This window comes from Lactuca serriola, chromosome 4 (assembly GCF_051521515.1).
Source record: "Lactuca serriola cultivar US96UC23 chromosome 4, Lser_US96UC23_V15, whole genome shotgun sequence".
NCBI classification, from domain to species: Eukaryota; Viridiplantae; Streptophyta; class Magnoliopsida; order Asterales; family Asteraceae; genus Lactuca; species Lactuca serriola.
This window is the reverse complement of record NC_136411.1, coordinates 155484336-155498956: the sequence shown is the minus strand read 5'-3', so window position 1 is coordinate 155498956 and position 14621 is coordinate 155484336. Positions and strand designations below refer to the sequence as shown.

At 34.6% G+C, this 14621-nt stretch overlaps 1 pseudogene; it reads left to right on the top strand.

Annotated features, from left to right (window-relative positions):
- Positions 1–11179: 11179 nt before the first annotated feature.
- LOC145098929 (uncharacterized) lies at positions 11180–13208 on the top strand (annotated as a pseudogene).
- Positions 13209–14621: the final 1413 nt, after the last annotated feature.

Here is a 14621-nt window from a genome sequence, read left to right as displayed (position 1 = left end):
TATAATACTTCTTATAATTCAGTTACCAGATATAACCCCAATGAAACTTCTATGGGCAAAAACCTTCACTTTATTTATCATATTTTCGCGGTGAAAGCAAGATCGACACAATTGACAAAAGTTTGATTGCTAGAAAGGAAGTTATTCAATTGCTCAAGCATAATTTACAAGTGGCTTGTAACGTCCCAAAATGTAGATTAAAATATTCATTTTTAGATAAGGTAAAACCATCCAAATATCATTCCCATCAAAAGATAATCAAAAAATTAGTTTTAAGTTCCAATCAACTATCAGAGTAAAATAATCATAAAAATAGATAGTGTGAAATCTCTAGTGGATGTGATGCAATCAGTTCGTGCTCTTATCATTGCTACCAGAAGAACATGAAACACTTAAACTCAAAATGTAAGCATAAATCTTAATGAGCTCCCCAAAATACCACATACTATACGAGTAATGGGCCTAGCCCAATAGTTATGTTTCAGACAAGCGGGCCCCAACCCATTATGTAAAAGGGACCAACCCAACATCATATAAATGGTCCTAGCCCAACAGCATACAAGCAAGAGTCGCAAAGACAACATGCCTTCAATGACACCTAATATCCTACAATATAGTGAGAAAACAATGACACAAATCCCTAAAGTTTGACCTAAGGTTGGAAAGTGTAAGGTTGGTCTTACAAAATACAAACCACGTAAACATTAAATGAAAGGTCAAACTTCAGCCTATGACACAAATCACTAAAGTTTGACCCAAGGTCAAACTTAGTAAAAAAGTCAAAATATCAATATGGGTCAACAAGCACTACGTACCCACTACATGACAAATTAGTCAGGAATTTCTCACTAAACAGACACGCCTCAGAAAAACCAAAAAGACGTGCCATGACCGAGAAAGACGTGTCGCGTCTAATTTGTTCAACAATTCTAAAACCAACTTAATCCATTAAGTCCAAACTTCTAACATTTAGATTTGTATCCAAATGGTGTCTTAATGGATAAAGTTTCCAACTTTATCCATTCAAACACCTAAAACTAAATAGGTCCAAAATCCTAGTTTCCTAAAAGTCCAAGATTATATTTTCCTTCATGCATAGAGTAAATAGAGCCCATGCATGCTCTCTAAACTCTACCAAAAGGTCATATATGAATTCTAATATGATTCTAAGATCATAAAGTTGTTAAAACTCCAAATATCAAACCATTGAAGGGACATAAACACCAAAACATCGACTAAAACACCAATATCTCTCAATTCTAAAGATGCAATACGATAAAGCAACGATCTTTGTAACTTACAAAGTTCCATAAGGTGGGAGAAGGTTGAGAGCTTCTAATGCAAAGCTCCAATAAGTAATATTGTAAAAAAATCTTCACTCTAAACCACCAAAAACATACCGAAAGAATGAGAGGAGAGAGGAGAGGCTCAAAACTATGAAATGCGGGCTAGGATTTCCTAAATTTTCTCTAGGTATGGTGGAGGTAGAGAATGAGCTAACCATTGATGGGTTGTGGTCATAAGACATCCTATGTGCTCATACAAACCCTAATGCTTGGATCTAGGTTTCTCTATTGTACATGCTTTGAATCCAAGACTATAAACCCTAATTCTAGCATATGGAAATCAATATTAACATATAATTAGGTTTAAGATATTACCTTGATTGTTATGCAACAATAACAATCCCAATTCCTCCTTGAATTGACTTTGGAAGGCTTAGAGTCACAAGTGTCACTCCTCTAATGGTTCACAAACACCATAAGCAAGAGGATGAAGAGGAGAGAGGATGGAGGCTGCCCAAAAAACGTGTGAAACCCTAGAAGGTGTCATGTCCATGTTTTTGAGCCTTAAGGGTTCTATATATAGTGAGGCTATTAGGGTTATCTAACAAGGAAACCCTAATTTGGTTGCTTAAGCCCTAAGCAACCCATAGACTCCTTTAATCAAGCCCTTGGATGATTTCCTTATGGGCTTCCCATAAGAATTCGTCCACCTCTTGATTTAAGACAATCCATGGCCCAAATTGCAATTATCTTATAATTACAGTTCCAGTCCCTTAAGTTTAATTAATCTCTTTTAGTCACGAAACTAATTACCAATTAATTATTGACTAATATTAATTAAACAATATGATTTCTCCTTTAATATATTATTCCCATAATATATTAATAAATCATATTTAATCCTTTCTCTCCATAATTCATCCTATCAAGTTGCTTTGGTGAAGGCAACCCAAAAGGACCATGCACCATCGGGTCAAGTACATACCAAAATAGTTATGGACTTAGACACTAATCCAACAGTCTCCCACTTGGATAAGTCTAACAACTATTCTGCGTATGACTTTAGATCCTGATCTGCAATCGTAGCTTTCCAAAGCCGATGTCAACTCTGATCCTATCAGATACGCGTGTCCTTAGATAAGGGATCATATATTCCTCCATTCTAGATATCATATGAGAAATGATTTCAAATCATTCTCTTTGTACTATATCTCGATTTCTGATTTATGACGACTGACTAACTGAACAAATCAAATTAGCCCTAGCCCGGCCGAGCATTTACGTTTGTCATCACTAAATCATCGAGGGGCCCAAAGATATCGCTTTTATCCTACTTTGGATAAAAGGAACGGATAAACTTTGATACAATGCTTGCTTGCACTCACTAACCAAATCATACACAATAATATGTTTTATAACACCAAGTTACTGGTGCGTTTACATATTATCAATGTGCAACCGATTCACAAGATACAACTCACACATCTCGGTTTCAAGAATATAAGATGTTATCGTCTCACTAATCACTCGTGATACAATTTCATGGAGTGATCCAAGTGAGCGTGGGTTTAATCCAATGCTCAAATCATATTGATAAGCACTCATGAACGTTGCAACAAACATTTGCTTATGTCTAATGCTCTTTAGAAAATCCACACACCAATTCACGACAGTCTTCATTCATATCTACTTCCAACATATGAAAGACTATGGCCCATTTGAATAATTCGATTATTCTTAATAAACTCAATTATTCTGGAAGTCAAAACATGCAAAGTGAAACACAAGAATAATACTAATCCCATATGGCCTCAAACCTTTGAGTATAAATAAAACATCTTTTATTTATCACCATATCGATTACTCATTATTTGTCGTTTCGGGTAATCAACTTCTTACTTGAATTATTACACTTGTCCCATGCTCCTAGCATGCACACAATGTTTACCTATGGTTCTTACTTTGTGAAATAGATCACATTGAACACATTTCCAATCATTCTCATTTCACAACTCCAAATCCATTTTTCATAAGTTTAAGAATATCAAATTCTTGCCACTTATAGAATATGCTAGATTCTAACATTTTATGCAACTTACCCTTTCGTAATGCCAATGCACCAAAGTCACAAAGATTATTGCCAATGATATTACAAAGTCTTCTATCGGAGATTGTTACATGACAATTCCTTAGATATGATGTCTCTCACTCAAAGTACATTCCTTTGAACATCCTTTTGCATAAAAGTTTCTAATTTAGTCATAGATTTTTTAATATTCAATTCCCAATATGGATACATTTCCATATTTTCCATATGACAACTCATTCTTAATAGAATCTCATCTATTCGTAATGATGTCGATATGGTCCATCCAATATGGACACATTTCCATATTTTCCATATGACAACTCATTCTTAATAGAATCTTTTCTATTCATAATAATGTCGATATGGTCCATCCAATACCATGCTTCCAACTACTCACAAGCGACCAATCCTCGTCCAACTTTGGATTGTCCTTTGATAGTTGTTTAATTATTTTAGTCAAAACCGATTCTAGTCCTTTTTCTCTCTAAATGCGCTAGACATTTGGAAAATTTTAGAATGGTCAATCATTAAAGCATTTGCAATCGATCCTATACCCGAAGCGTATGGGACACGACGCATAATGTTTTATTTGCTATGTTCTCAAAATTCGAATTGTGAAGAGGAATGTCGTAATCATAATCGAAATTTTAAGAACACACTATATACCCTTGACTAAATTTATTAACATTTCTCAACCTAAACCTTTAGATTTGGAATGAAGCATAATATTCTCTCCCTTAATTATAGTAAAACAACTATTCCTTCCTTACGACTTTGCAAAGAATGACTCTTGTTTCCTATAATTAATATTGCCAACTTGCAATACTTTCCTTAATAATCATACAATCATAACATTTATGCTCCCACTATCATGATGATTATTATAAAACATAACACTTATGCTCCCACTAGCTTCGATATGTATTCATAAACATCTTAACTTTCAGAAAAACAATACTTATTGAATTTATTAAGTTCATGTTTCTAATACTTAGTGCTTTGATAATCTTTTATCAAGGCTTCTTGAACTTATACACCTTTGTCTTCGATAGTTCATATGTGTGTGTAAACAATTGCCAAACCTCACAATTCAAATTATGGAAAGGGATGTCGTAACCATAATCGAATTTGAGAATGCAATTTTACAATCACTATCTTCTTTAGATCTTTCTTAGTGAAAGCATTTCCTCACAATCATTTTCATGGAGGAAATCTTATGACACTTAGATTTAAATGGCGTATGTGTTCCTATCCATGTGAATTTGTTAAAACCAAAGTTTACGACAAATTCAAACTCATATGGACCGAACTTTCTTAATCTTGATTTCTTGCCTTATGGTAGAACAGCTGCCCACCATGTCTTCCAAGTAGTTAAGCAGCTCACCCTTTCCTATCAATGTACCTTTCATTGATTAAGGTGCTTTGCCTTTTATGCGTTCAAAATGAGAACTCATAGAACTCACATGCATAATTAACTTGATTTGATTGGCACAGAAACAAAAATAATGTCTTCACAATAGGTTGTAAACCTCAACTCGTGTGCCAGTGATGATCGATAAGGTTTATTTGATTTGTTCTTGAAGCTTTTCAAGACTATTAAGACTCCCACTGACTCCTTGACATATACAACTCTCTTGTCAAAACATTTCTTGACAAACAAATATTCAAGAGTTAGTGTAGCTTTTATCAAAACTCTTCATAAATTGGTACTAGTTGGTCTTTGTCTTATCCAAGACATCACAACTTTCCACATTTGATGAATGTTATAAACCTTTAATACTTTTCACTCATTGTCACAATCTTAACTTTAAGACTTGTTATTGGAACGAAGTATGATAGATTTTTTGATTTAACCATTTCTTCAATCCTTGATTCCTCTTCTTAAACATACAATTGTACTAAGACTCACTTAGAGGATCAATTGAGATATGGTTCTAAATCATTAAGACCTATCATAAAGCATAAAAGCTACTCTCCCTTCTTCTTAGAATGGAGAAACTTTTATCTTTCTGCCTACTTGATTCTTCTTATTCATTCTGCTATTGATCTAAACCCTTTAATCAATTCAGAATTACACTTAATCTTGTAAGTATAATCATATTTACTAAGCTTTTAGTAAATCATGACGAATATCTTTGTTACTCTTATGGTGAACTTGATCAACACACAACTTTGTGTACTCGATCTCCTAGTCCTTCACTTGACACTTTGTCAATGAATTAGTCTAATTATCAAATATGAGATTTATCATTCATCATGCAACCAAGTTGCGTGATTCCAAATTTCTGTCCAATTGAAGCTTTGGCGATGAGAACCTCTCCCTATTTGGTAAATTCTCGACTTTCCATAAATAACATAATAAGAACCAAATCCATTATTGCTAATAATAGAAACATTTTAACATCAATTTTTCATACACGCCATTGTAAGGATAAATAAATAAATTTTAAAATCAAAATTTTATTTTATTGCGGAAAAATTTTGTCCTTACAATGCAACTCATTGAAAAACTTATGCTAATACATCTTTCTTAGCAATCTAATTCTAACTCTAAGTAGTAACTCAAGAATCTAATCTTCGAGAAATGTGATCGAAATCCATTCTTTCACGGTTAGATCTTACTCACTTCTTCCCTTAAGCATCCTTTCTTTTCTTCGATCTTACAAAACATCAATTGTAATCTTATCACATTATGTATTAAGAATCTAGAATAGAAGCTTAAAAGAGTTAGTTAATGGATTTTACCTATATTAGAGCCATACGTTTTGACTCTCCCATATCTTAGATCTCTTAGGTAAATGGGGCAGCTTCGTCTCCAAAGCCCTTTCTCTTGGCAATAAAAGCAAATTGACTCTTTTGGAACATGACATGGAACTACTTCAGACATTGCCTTTCTCTTATGATCAAACTCTTCGATCATGGCATGTCTTTCGTTGCCATTGTCTATATCCATAGAGGTCTTGAAGGCAGATTCACCAATCAACTTTGCTTTTCTATTGTGCCAAACCATTGCTGATTCAGCAGCAATAAGCATATAGGTGAGATCTATAAGGGTCACATCGCGGTTCATCATATAGTACTCTCTTACGAACTCACTATATGAGTTAGGAAGTGACTGAAGAACCCAATCAACAGCCATTTCCTCACAGACAACGGATCCCAACATTCTTAACCTATCAATGTGTGACTTCATCCCTAGGATGTGTGCACACACCGACTTTCCTTCTTTATGTTTACTTGCCAAAAGGGCTTGAGTGATCTTGAACTTTTCAAGCCTTTGAACTTGTAGGTTAAGGAGAATAATTGGAGGAGGAGGAGGAAGTGAAGCATGATCTCTTGTTCCTCGATCGAATCGTGAAATATCATCTTCATGTGGAATGCTTGTTCCACGGGATTTGAGAAGACCATAGTTGTCAAACTTTGACATCTACAAAACGGGAGAAAACGAATTCAAGTTAGTTGATTGATTGAGTCCTTAGTAAATCACCCAAATGAGATACTAAGGCTAGGACCCAACACAATATTCTACAAATCGGGAGAGGGATGTCGTAACCCAAATTGCATAACATTTGAAAGTAAGTGAATGACGATTCACTAATTTCCACCATGAAAAACGAAAAAGAAAATTAAGTTTTAAATCTATGAAAACTCCTAGATCCTTTGAGATTCATTGAACTTTCAATGGCATGTTTAAATCTCGATACGCCCCTCTTGTTTGTGACTGGGATGCCGAGGATCACAAAGCAGGTGTGAATAACCATGCAAACTTACATGGTGCCCTCACATGTTACAGTCACCTATTCGATGTGCCGGTAAACCACACACGCTCCACCGAACTATGACAAACATTGAGTCACCCTTTGCTACCTTTGCTTAGAACCATTTAGTGTGCCGGTAAACCACACACGCTCCACTAACGTCTTCGCAAGGGCACAAAGTGTAATTTCATGGAATTGCATCAATTCACTTTTGCCTAAGTAACTAAGATTGGGAATTTTATGAAAACATTTAGTTACTTTAATAATTCATTATACTTATAATGGAAGGTTTTTTCCCATCCTACCCGTTCGGCTAACGACCCTCCACTAGTCAAGAGTGCGGTGGGTAAGAGTGGATACCCATTCAATCGCCATTTTATAGGCAATTTCCTTAAACACCCCTTATAGACCAGCTTCGTGAATGAGGCCTACTAACGGTAAGACTGACTTTTACTCATACATATATATAATATTAGACTTTTAATGTTATATATAGTATAGGGTGTATTTTATACTTTCAAAATACTAGGTGGTCTAATTTAAAAATTATACTTTTAATTCAATTAAATTGTAGACCTAAACTTTTATGGATTTATTAAACCTCTTTTAATTATACACCTTAATTAATTAATAAAACCATAAGGGTGTGATTTGAACTTTTTCAAAGCTATGCTAGGGTTTTAGAATTTAACATTCCTAATTAAACTTTTAATCAACTTTTAAATTCCAAAACTTGAGGGCAAGTTTTGAAACATTTCAACACATTAGGATTTAGAATTTAAATATACATCAAAATTAAACCATTTAATCAAAATTTAAATTCCAAAACTTGAGGGCAAGTTTTGAAACCTTTTCCAAAACATTAGGGTTTTAACTATTTGAATTTCAAAACAACAAAACTTTTGGGTTCAAATTTAAACTATAAAACCTAAAGGGCAAAATATGAAACTTTTCATAACAACAAGGATCAAATAACAAATAATTCAAATTAACATTTAATCACATAAGTATCCATATTTGATTTATTTAATGATTTCTTGCAAAACAATTTATCAATTTAGTCAAAATAATTAATCAATTATCTTATAAGGAAACAATTATCTTATTAACTGATAAATATCTTCAATTAGATCAAAAATATAGTCAAATATATCATATAATCGGATTAATATTGATCTGACATGATAAGGTAACTATCCATAAGCAAAAACAGCAAGAAATCGCGAAATACCCTCCATCTGACGAGTTGACTCGTCGAGTCAGCCTTGGACTCGTCGAGTCTGCATGGACTCGGCGAGTTCAGCCATGGACTCGGCGAGTCCAGCCTCCAGAATCCAAAAAATCGAATTTTCCAGTTATAAAATGCATCAATACAATTGAAACCAAGCTAGGCTCTGATACCACTGATGGGTTTTGGTCATAAGACATCCTATGTGCTCATACAAACCCTAATGTTTGGATCTAGGTTTCTCTATTGTACATGCTTTGAATCCAAGACTATAAACCCTAATTCTAGCATATGGAAATAAATATTAACATATAATTAGGTTTAAGATATTACCTTGATTGTTATGCAGCAATAACAATCCTAATTCCTCCTTGAATTAACTTTGGAAGGCTTAGAGTCACAAGTGTCACTCCTCTAATGGTTCACAAACACCATAAGCAAGAGGATGAAGAGGAGAGAGGATGGAGGCTGCCCAAAAAACGTGTGAAACCCTAGAAGGTGTCATGTCCATGTTTTTGAGCCTTAAGGGTTCTATATATAGTAAGGCTATTAGGGTTATCTAACAAGGAAACCCTAATTTGGTTGCTTAAGCCCTAAGCAACCCATAGACTCCTTTAATCAAGCCCTTGGACGATTTCCTTATGGGCTTCCCATAAGAATTCGTCCACCTCTCGATTTAAGACAATCCGTGGCCCAAATTGCAATTATCTTATAATTACAATTCCAGTCCCTTAAGTTTAATTAATCTCTTTTAGTCACAAAAATAATTACCAATTAATTATTGACTAATATTAATTAAACAATATGATTTCTCCTTTAATATATTATTCCCATAATATATTAATAAATCATATTTAATCCTTTCTCTCCATAATTCATCCTATCAAGTTGCTTTGGTGAAGGCAACCCAAAAGGACCATGCACCATCGGGTCAAGTACATACCAAAATAGTTATGGACTTAGATACTAATCCAACAGCCATAGGGGTTAATGATGCATACATAGCCCCCCCCCCCCCCCCAAAAAAAAAAAACCCTAAAAATACATTCATCCAATGTGCATAGGCATGTCATGGCCTTAAGAGACGTGTTGTGTCTCATAAGATTAAATCTCGACTTTGTGTTTCTCAATGAATAAACAAAATGGAACCAGATAATCATACGTATAGAGAAAAAGGATGTTACATGACCAAAAGTAGAATGAAGTAGAAAGCAGACAAGCACAGGACTGATAGGGTGTTTGAAGTGGGAGACACGGTATAACTTAAGTTGCAACCGTATAGACAATCAACAATTAACTTCGTTCATATCAAATCAAAAGCTGGCAGCCAAGTGTGGGTCTTATCTTATAGTTGCCAAGGTGGGGTCAACGATGTCCAACATAGAGGACCCATAAAGGTGGGAAAAACATGGCAACATAATAAAATAGTTGAGTGTAAAAAAAGCAACATCTATTACTAAATTTAAATAATAGTAATAATAACTTATGAACAATTCATTTTTTTTATGTTTTTTAGTGGATCCGATAACTAATGGGTTGTTAAATTACCAGATTCAAATTACAAAATCAAATAATTTATGTTAATGTATCAAAAAATAAAAATTACAAAAGCCCGGCCTAAGAAAAGAAAAACAAGAAGAGAAAATCAGAGAAAATCCAAAGAAATTAAGAGGGAAAGCACCTTGGATCACCTACCTGTGTCCTCTCTTTAAAATTCCTCCAAAATCCCTTCTAAATTCATAAGAAATCGCCGCTAAGGCTGGAGGGTGTGGGCTCGTCATCCTCAACGCACACCGGTACGACCCCTCAGCTTGCCGAGCTCAGCTTAGTTTCTCGGTTAATTACTGCCGAGTTTAATGGACCAATAAGAAAGTAGGGGGTAGCTGCAACGGCTCTTTCCACTTTATATATATATATATATATATATATATATATATATATATATATATATATATATATATATATATATATATATATATATATATATATATAACCTCCTATAAATACTACAACCTTAAACCATTAACTCATCAACATCAATTTACAACTCATATACACTCTCTCAAAATGTCATCTTTGTCATCTTCATCGGGCATGTTTGATGCCTTGCTTTAAACGACTATAGAGGTTATTCAGGAGCCGGAATAGATGATCGAGCAAATACAACAAGAAAATGCAGAGAATGAACGTCGGAGGAATAGATAATACATACAAATATTTCGTGAGGTGTCTAATGAATGACCCATGCAAGATTACTTTGTGGATGATGCCAACTTTATATGATATTATTTTCGTCGCCTGTTCTGTATGCATAAATCTTTGTTTTTGCATATAGTCAACAATGTCACGACAGCGTGTCTATTTTCAACAACGTTGAGATGCTATAGGTACAGTTGGTTTTACTCCTATAAAAAAATGCAACGATGCACTTTGTCAATTAGCATATGTCACTTACCCCGATGCACTAGAGGAGAACCTTAGGATGTCTGAACGTACTACACGAACTAGCCTTCACAAATTTTGCAAGTATGTCATGAGATTATATGGTCTACAATATCTACACAAACCTACTTGTAGTGACATCCAACAATTGTATGCTCATCACTCAAACATGCACAACTTTCCTGGAACGTTAGGAAGCCTAGATTTCCTCCACTGGGCATGGGGTTGTTGTCTAAATGACTATAAAGGGCAATACACCCGTGGCGATCATGGTTATCCAACCATTATACTTGAAGTGGTGGCCTCATAGGATATATGGATATGGCACGCATTCTTTGGCATAGCTGGCTCCCTCAATGACATTAATGTTCATAACATGTCTCTGTTACTTGGCGAAATGTATAATGGGACTGCACCCGACTCATCTTTTCAAGTAGCTGGAACATCGTATAGGAACGAGTGTTATCTTGTGGATGGGATCTATCCGGAGCATGCTTGTTTTGTGAAGTCATTGTCTTTTCCAAATGATTGCAAAAGGTTGAAGTTTAAGAGAGCTCAAGAGCGGGCAAGAAAGGATGTTGAATGAGCATTTGAAGCTTTGAAAATCCATTCACATATTCTTAAATATACCGAACCATATATGGAGGAGAAGAAAATGAGAGAGGCAATGTATACTTGTATCATATTGCATAATATGATTCTCAAAGACGAAGGAAATGCAATATGTGAGTATGACGAAAACGAGATCGTTCCACCGATACAAGCTTTTGAGGTTGGAAGTGCGGAGCACATGTCTAGTTCATGATGTTAAGACGCATCATGTCCTTCGTAGGGACTTGATGGAACATCTTTGGAACGTTGACCACATCGATCTTAATGTGGAACCGGTTAACGATTTTGAAGGTCAATTTTCCGATGAAGACGTCCTTTAGGTCTATCTAGGTTTGGTAATTTTAGTTTCTATGTTTAAAATTTTAAATTCTATTTTTTGGTGTGTTTGTTCTTTTTTTGAATTTCTATTGTTTTTATTTTAAGATTAATGAATTTTAGTTTTAAAAAATGGTACGTTTGAAATATTTATTTTGTATATTTAAAAAAATGTAGAATGGCAAGTGTGGCAACCCATGCCTAGCAAATGACAAATTTTGGCTAAAGTGTGGCGTCTACATGGTACATGGATCGGGGCAAGTGTGGCTATGCTAATCAAGGTAATTTTTAATCTTTGAATCTTCCGATACAAGTGGGTTTTTCTTACCTCGATACAGTACATGCAAACTGGAACGAAAACCTCATATCGCTTCCAAACATTTGTTTTTTGAATAGATAACAAGCATTTTTTCTACTGCTTGATTACTTTAGATTTAGATCAAAAACACCAACAATTTTATTAGATTACATTCAATTTGTTTTACATGTTTGATTAATTTTGCTAGGATGTACATTATGATGTGTAGGGTATAAGAAGTAGGGCAAGAAATGTTAGAGCAGTTAGCCAGTTACTGATCTTCACCAAAGGGGGGTTAATCCTCTGGACATGTAAAGAGCTTGGAAGGCCTCTAAGAGGATCACCAATTGAGACCTTAAGCTGATGTTGCCTTTTGGAGGAACGATTTGGTGTAGCTTCATACAAGTATGATGTACCTGGGGTTTCATATACTCTCAAATGGACGTTTCACAATGAGCTTGGACTTGTGTTTGTTGTTGTGTATCAAAAGATTCTCCTTCTTTTATACATGGATGACCTACTTTCTATGGTGAAACGAGAGTTTTCTAAAATCGATGATCCCAAAATAACAGTGTATAATGATTTTGATGAAACATTTAGACAACTCAGGAAGGAATCAGAAGCTCATGTTGAAGAGATGAAGAAATCAAAGCAGGTGGTGAGTAAGCAAGTTAGTAATATAAGGAAAAAGCAAGGGCAAATGCAAAATTTTGGATTTGAAGGAGGTAAAAAAAGTGGCAAAGATGATGTTGATGGTGATAATGTAAAAACTGTTACAATGGAAAATGAGGAGGTAGAGAGTAAGGGAAAAGAAAATGGTGATAGAAATACTAATGGAGGGGCGTTTGATATAAATAAGTTACAGAAGATTTGTTGTAAATGTGGGAAGAAAGCCAATAATAATCCTGTTGTTAACAAGGTTTCGAAAGAGGAACCAAAGAAAAAACTTGCAAAAAAGAACAGAGTTTGGGATGATTCACCCAAAGCAAAAGAGACCTTGTTGGATTTCATAGATCCTAGGAGTGAAAATGGTCATAGTTTCATGGCTATTGAACAAGTTGTTGAAAGTGAGAGTATAATAGACAAAGATGAGATTGTCAGCAGTGAAAGTGTAGAAAATGATGATGAGAAAGTTGATTCAAAGAAGAAAGGATGGTTTTATCCTTGTTCCAGTGGTTAGTTTCTTATTTTTATTTTTTTTTTCACTTTTAACACTTGCAAGTTGTTGGGCTTAATGAGTTAAGCACTTAATATGGACATCTATTTATGGTTGTTTCATTTTGACTTAATCTGGACAGAATGACTTCATAGCTTAAGTTGGTTTATGTAACTCCCGTGTTTATGGTCTAAAAGCATTAATGGTGATATAATAGTCTAGGTCAACCATTGGAATTCGTTTTGAAGTAATAAGAATGAATTATGTACTTTAAACTTAATTATTATAATTAACGATAAAATTTAGTGTCGAAAATAAATATTAGATAAAGCTGATATTTATGAAGAAAGTTGTAGTGGTTGAAACAAGGATTCCGAAGATATAAAGCACGCCGAAATCCGAGTTATAACGAAGAAGTTATGACTCCTTAAAGTTTCGCGATAGAACCGGCACGACCCCGTATGACGTAAAAAGTGAGATTTCGATAAACAACTTTTTAGCTTTAGTGATCTAAATGAAAGTCATAGTATTCATTAAACCGGGAATTTCCATAAAAAGAACGTCCAAATCTGACTTCGTATGAGGATGTTATGATTTTTCTAAGATTCGGTATAGCAGTAAACAGCTAAAAACTCGAAATAAAGATCGAGTGATTTCTAGCCGACACAACCTAAATGAGAATTGAAAGTCTCGTCAATAGTAGTACAATGGTAAAAAGACAAACGAAAACAGACGCCGGATGAAGAAGTTATGAATTTTTAACAGACTTTTCCTGTCCCAGCATGTTAAAAATATAATATTAAAAATGAAGTCAAAATTAGCCGACGTAGTCTAAACGAAAGTTGTAGAGCATAATCTCACCTATGTGTGGATACAAAAACGTCAAAAATGGTGTTCGTATGCAAAAGATGTGAATTTCTGAAGTTCGGAACACAAACTTCGAGGTCTGGCCAACTCACGACGTGAACAAAGCATGGTTCACGACCTGAACCAGTTGATTGACACTTATCAAGCCTAGAAGACACGTGGAAAGACTAGGGGATGACCGCGATCAAACTCACGATGTGAACAAGCATGATTCACGTCGTTAAACTCAAATTTTGACCTATAAATAGATGATCAGCCCTCTTGTTCCCGTTTACACAAAAACGCAATCTTCTCTCTCGTATTTCTGATTTTGAGCCATTTTCCCGAGTCAACGATCACTAACTGCTGACAATGTCTAGTTAAATTCTATCCAGTCACGCTACTAAGGTGAGTGTATAGTCACTTTAATCTTACACATAGATATGAAGTATTTTATATAAAATACATGCTATGTGTATATATGTTGTTTGTTTATTTGAGATGGATGATGAATGAATATTTTATACATGTTTTAAACTATATGTCTTTTTATATCTACAAATATGTTGAGTAAAATATGGGTAGATGAAA